Source organism: Atta colombica, unplaced genomic scaffold, assembly GCF_001594045.1.
Source record: "Atta colombica isolate Treedump-2 unplaced genomic scaffold, Acol1.0 scaffold107, whole genome shotgun sequence".
In the NCBI taxonomy this organism is placed as follows: Eukaryota; Metazoa; Arthropoda; class Insecta; order Hymenoptera; family Formicidae; genus Atta; species Atta colombica.
Window position 1 is genome coordinate 664,153 of NW_017259192.1, and position 7,166 is coordinate 671,318.

The window sequence follows — 7,166 nt, forward strand, 5'->3', positions numbered from 1 at the left end:
CATATAACTTCTTAAAGATATTACATAAATTCATTTGATATTGTACCCATCTGTGTATAATAAAAGAGTAGCAAGTTATTTTAATTTTTATTAAAATCAAGATTTTATAATTAAGTCTTTATTCCGCCCTTCAATTAAAGTTTATGTATTTTTACGTTTAAAATAGATTTATATACACACAATGATACAATAATATTTGGCGCTAATATTTGAGACAAAACGCTTACGTGTGCTAATTATTTTATTCTAGATCTCTAAAAATTTTTCATTTAAAAATAAATCATTCCATTTTCGACAATGATTATCCCTATATCGATCTTATTTTATAATATATCGAGGAGTAATAGTATCCGGAAATCTTTTCTATGGGTGCACAAATATAACGAAAGAGAAGACATAAATGATTCAAAAAGAGACGAGAAAATTATATCGATCGGTTGAGTATAGAGGTAAGATGTATGTATGTGTGAGCCAAAGCACCGCTGTGCGCCGATGTACTCACATAGATTTTAAATCAACGAGCTGTAAATTTTATTCTATCGATCGAGCTCTAAAAAGAAAGGATAGATTTTAAAGACATTCTCTCTCCCACGCAATCTTACATCGTTGTATGTCTTACGTTGTTTAATAATAGTTGACTTCTTTCTCTTTCACTATGTTATGTTGTCCTAACTGATTCTTACGTTTCAATGAGTTAAAAAGCGTACCTGGTAATATACAGTTTTCCCGAGGACCATTCCATTTGCGTCACTTGTAGTTTGTGAAAGGGAGACCTCTGGCTTTCTTTCGTGACCATTTACCATTCTTTCAGAATAGATTTCCGAGTACTGTGCTTCACATGCAATCGTATAAGGGATCGTGGGATCTATTATTTATAATAGAAACCATTTAACAATTAGCATGCTTGCAATCCACATTTAAATCTTTAATAAAAATAACTCTTTCAAATTTCTCCTTAATAACTTTCTGCTTCTCTTGCGTTTAACATTCAGAGATTCAGTTTGATTTATAGTATTTGATTATATAAATAAGTACCTCGCGCATATGAATATTCATGTAAATGAATGAAGTAAAATATCACGAGCGTCATTCATTCTAAAACGGAAATGGTTCTCTCATGGAAGACGTATAAACTGAATATCTTTATAAAGTCGTCAGGAGTCGATTCCGGCCAAAAGATGCACCTACCTCTGAGATGCAAATCTTCCTTTCCGGAAGGAAGAGGCCTCGTAATTGGGAGATGAACGTGTTACCCTTGCCTCGCGAAGATTGATGATCACATCCGACGGAGAGCCGAGCGCTTGGTTCGTCCTTAAATGATGAAGACTCTCGCTCCGAAGGCTACCTTCGGATCCACTGGAGAAGAGAGAAAATTATCTGCCCGATCTAACGGCAATTTCATCGTCACGATGGTGAAATTGCTTCGGCCGAGCCGCGACGTCCCTAGTTGTATCGTCCATCTCGACAAAATTCACGCGAGAGTGTAACAGTTTTGTAGCGAGATATTTTTCTATTCGCCGTAAGTGAGAACACATCAATCCATGCAACAGGTTTACGCTGGTTCACAAAGACCGATTGCACGTCTCTTGTATGATTTTTATTAAAATATATGGGCGATTAAAAATGAAGAGTACGGTCATTTTAAGTTATTGCATCAAACAAATCTTATACAGCTCCAAAGTTTTCAAAAATTTTTAACGGCAAGAATCATACACTGAGAATTCTATTTGGTTGACTCAACTAATCCCTTTTTTTTTAGACAAACAAATCCTTGATGCAATAAAATAATTTAGTTGCAAAAAGTTTTTGTAACATTTTAGGCCTGTTCTTTTTAACTGAACTTCTTGCATTTCTTTATCTTTTTCTTCAATATGGAGAGAAAAGGAAGAAAGATGACGTACAAGAACTTTAATTAAAAAAAAACAGATCTTTTATTTCGGATAACACAAGTAAAATATTATAATAATCAAATATTTGTTTATCCATATCAAAACAAGAGATTAGTTAATCCAATCAAATAGAATTCTATATAATTTACTTTAAAAAATTGTTAATTCATTTTTCGCAAAATATTTTTCGAATCAAGCTATTATTGTAGATTCCATTAATGCTTCACAAATCTCTTCAAAAATCGTGCGCACATATATCGATCGTAATGCAAGCCACGTAAAGAAGCTCAACCCTAAAAGTTTTACAATATCGGCGGGAAGCGTTCGAGCGTTGCAGTTGAATGCGCTAGGTCGTCTAAGATATTTTATTAAACTCCAGTTGTAAAGCGCAACGTATGACCCTTGTGACGTACCGCGGCACGAAAAGTGTATAAAAATCCGTAAGTAGATGTACGAAATGTCCCTACGTAGTCACGTTTCGTTATAGAATATTAAAACGTCGGCAAATACATTCCGATCGAGCTTCAAGCTGCCCGAGAAGATTTCGACGGTCTATTGAAAGTCTTTTCTAAGTTTGCGCGCTCGGAGTCCTTTTATTACTAACGAGCTCTTCTATCGACAATCTCGGTGATTCTTAAAATTCTTGTAAATATACAAAATGTTCCGGAGCCCTCTTTCGCGACAACTTTCGCATTCTTCGTCTAATTTGATTTTTTCCCAATGAGAATTTTATATACTTTTTAGATGTTATATACTTCTTCATAACATTTGAAATTCCAACATTAAATATTGATAACTGAATTTGAAATTCTGTCAAGTTCTAAAAGTTATTGGACAAGCAAAACATAATTTACCTACTTATAATCTGGAAGCTTAATTCGTTGAAACTTCCTAATAATCAATCACTTCAATCTCAATATTTTTGTTAGAAGGGAGTCGACCGTAAATTATTCAGTAATAATATACTAAAATGAAAAACAGGCATGGAAAAATCTCTTCACTCTTCAATATTTATAGAAAAATTTCGTATATATCGTCCCTTTACTTCTTAAAAGTGACACGACTTAAAAAAAAAAACGAGTTATTACCATCAAAAAGTTGAGTAAATTTACATTACCCTTGATCATTAAAAGTGAATAACTTCATAAAAATTCACAACTCAAAAGAGTGATTTTAAAGAAAAATCGATAAAATTTATAATTCAAACAGAGTACTATAACTTAAAAAGAATAATTTTTTTTAAGAATTGTGAAACAAAAATGACACAAATAATGTATGATTATATCAAGAATATATTCTTTTGATCAACATTATTTGATCACTAATTTTCTGTAAAGTTAAAACATTATTTTCTTTTATATTTTTGGGAAACTTAATTTTAAACACACATGAGTGAAAAATGTCATATTCGGTCAAGGTTCTTCATACCAAATATTTCTTGTGATTTTATATAATTTCCAGTTCAAGCAAACACAATGCGCCGATTATTTGTCGGTCTTGAAACCCAGTTATAAACCGAAGTTGAAATAGTAATATCATAAATCAAATTGACAAGCAATTTAATATTATTGTTTATAAGTACCTTGGAAGTTAATAATTTGATGTTAATAAGCATCTTAAGCATCCCTTCAGATGTCGTGTACATCAAATTTGAAGACATTATCCATTGAAATTATTTCATTCTATCGACATTCGAGATTGTACATATAACATATATATTGGAAAAATAAATTAAAATTTTGAAAAGAATTAGTTATTTAGTATGAATTATTTATTAAAGTGCCTTTAAATTGAATTTAAAAAAATTTAATACGGCTTTAATAAAACCAGATCTGAAGGAATTAAATACTGTAAATAATTTATTCAGCCGGTGGTTCAAATCCATATCTTTCGAATTTCACCCGATCGTTCTTCCAATTTGATCATCGATGTATGAAATTTAATTTTTTTTTTAAATTGTGCGACTTTTGAAGTAAGGAAGCGATTTAAAAAAAGAATATACACGTCTAAAAGATTTTAGACATAAAAAGTCCTTATTATATGTCTAAGATCCGGTTGTATCAATGTTACTTAAAATTCTATCTGTCTCGTTTCAAAGCTGAAAAAGAGGAAGAGATAGAGAGAATTTTAAGCCTTGCTTCAAGTAACGTTGATGCAACCAAGATCTAAAAGACTTTTCTTTATGACATTTTTTAAATACTTTTCAGGCACGTATATTTAAAAGACGTCTAAAAGACATCTTTTGATATGCATGGCTAGATGAGCGCTGATTGACAAGACTACTTCCGGATACAAATTTCAGAATAGCAAAATAAAAATAAGATTCCGGTCGGTCAATCGAAAGTTTATGGAATCGAACGTGAATACACGAATCGGTCAGGTAGTATTGCCATGACTACGGATGATGAATAAAACAATGCGCGCGCGAGAAGTCAACGAGCTTTCCGTATCATCTCGTTCTATTTCGCCGTACACCGCCCTTCCCAGTTGCCGTTCCGCTGATCATCGAGAGGTTCTTGGTTTTCATGCATGGTGCCTCTCTATCGTCCGCCGTGGAAACTCACGGGCGACGAAAATATAGGATAAGAATGCACATCGAAAGCATCGCCGTCGCCCCGTGAATACGCTATGGGAAGCGGTCAGAGATGAGAGGCAAAGTAAAACAAAAGGGAACTGAATTCACTGGCGGGACGCGCGCGCATGCTGAATTCGTGATCGAACTGGGTTTCCGGGAGAGCTCATGGCTGAATTGTGTAAGTCAATGTGTGTGTGCCGAGGCTGTAGACTCGTTCTAATTCTACAATCATGCATTATTTGCTTTATTTGTAAATTATGCGAAAAATAATATAGATTGACAAATCTAATAGTTATCTTGATAAAATATACTAGAATCTCCAATTTAAATAATTCATCTTTTTCCCTAGAAAAAGCTTCATTGGGATTTGCTGTAATTTTTAAATATTCAGGCATAGGCATGTTTTAATACACAGAGTGTCCTAAATTTCACAACTCAAAATACTAGCAAGAAGATTTTTCAAAAGATTATGTAAAATAGTTATTTGTTAAAATAGTTATTTGTTTTTATTTAAGCAATAATTTCTGAGATATAAGAATTTAAATATGACAATTACAAACTTTAGATAATCACCTATGTGAGTGCATTTCAATGCTTACTAATATTGGATTGGCAAAAGGTCTCCTCGTTTTTTGGTTACAAACATGTGATTTTCAGGACTCGATTTAGATATTCTAAGCTCTTCTACGATATATCATATAATTTAATACGGATTATTTTCGATTAAAATGTTGATTTGATTAGAATCCACTATATTTTGGCCTATCAGAATATAGCTTGTTGTCAATGGAGAAATTCTCATTTCGAAACTTTACAAAATTGGCACATGTGCACTATATTTTTTTTCAGATCTCCATAACATTTTTATCTTAAGGTAGTAACATAATATAATATAGCGAAAATGTGTTTTTGACTTTTCATTTTTAGAGCTTTATAACAATAGTAAACTCTATCGATCTCAATACTTTTTTGTTATAAATTGATATGTAAACTGTTAAATTATAAATACATTTGTGCTAAAAAAGTGTTTACACCTAAAACTTAATATCCACTTGCTAACAAAAACGAGAAAACTTTTTAGCTAGTCCAATACTACCGCACGCATAACTCATGGACAGGTAGTTATCTAAATGTAATCTGTAATTGACTATATATAAATCCTTATTATCTCAAAAATTACTGTTTAAAATAAATATTCATACATAACTTTTTTATTTGATTTTTCGAGAACTTTTGTGTTACAGTATTTTGAATCGAGAATTTAGAGATACTCTATATATATATATATAATTCAAAGTTACATATAATTCAAAGTTCAAATCTAAAATTAAAACTCAGCAAAAAAGTATGTAAATAGGAGAAAAATTTTTCTCCTATTTAACTGCTCTAAAAAAAACTTTGTTAATTCATGAAAAATCCTTTGTTTCCAAAGACAGATACTATATATCAGAGAGAAAAGTCAATATTTCTTTGTTTTAAAAAAATATTCCAAAAGTATATCTATCGTTAATTAAAGGATAAAAGAACGATTTTCAAAAATAAGTAATTAAACTAAGAATGCTCCAAACTACCTTTGCAATTATGTTCCTTTCATTTCTACCTCAGTAAAAAAGAATGGAGCTCGATGGGAAGGCTCTTTATACCGGAACTGTATTTTAAATTCTTTGAAATTCGCGTTTGCGTGAAAAATTTTCTTTCGATATCTTCTCGGCGTCTAATTCACTCGAGAGAGAGAGAGAGCCAACGGATTCGCAGTTCCGAGCACGTTCGCATTTGTTGGTCGAAACAAGTTATGCCGTCTACGATACAAAATAGGAGGTGAAAATCGCCACTGATATCTTCCGAAGTATTTGCGAAAAGATTTTTGATTTTCGACACGAACGCGAAACGTGTTCTTCAGCGCGAGTGAGAGCTGAGGTATGGTGGATAATAAGGAGATTACTTTGAGAATCAGTCGCGAAAATTCGCCTTACCGATCGTTCTGAATCTCTGCAAAAAGATCTCGCGACGTACATGACTAGATTCAACAGAAAAAGCCAATTTTGTAAGATTCTTGAATGATTGGTTCATTATATTTAGAATATATTTAGAAACCAGTGAGGAACTAAAGGCAAAAATGTATTGAGTATGAAGTCGATCGACATCACACGTCAGAAAGATATCAGATTTCGCATTTATAAAATCTGAAATTATTCGCGTCAATCTCAGAAAAATCGCAATTTAAAATATACAATGGATAATTAAAGCTCTAATTAAATAACTTTTCTTAGGCCCGATTGTTTCACTTTTTGGTAAATTTTACCTATTGGGTAAATAGCAAATTATCCAATCACACGCGGATTGCCAGATTTACCGAACGGGTCAAATTTATCAAAAGATGGAACCGGTCCTTATTCATATAAAAATAATTACAGAGATACTTTAGCTTTTGTAATTATTATTTACAAATTATTTCAAATTATTCTCTGGCATATTTACAAATCAGGATATTAGACACACTCGTTTTTCAAATACGCGACAAAATAAAATGTTAATTTTACTTTATGACTTATAGTATAATGGATATTATTTAAAATTAAAAAAGGTGCGAGAATTACACTGTAAAAAATAAAATGTTATTTTTAATTTAAAGACGTATAGTGAATTTCTGAGACATACAAAAATGTTAAAATTAACACGAAAATATTAATTTTAATATTTTT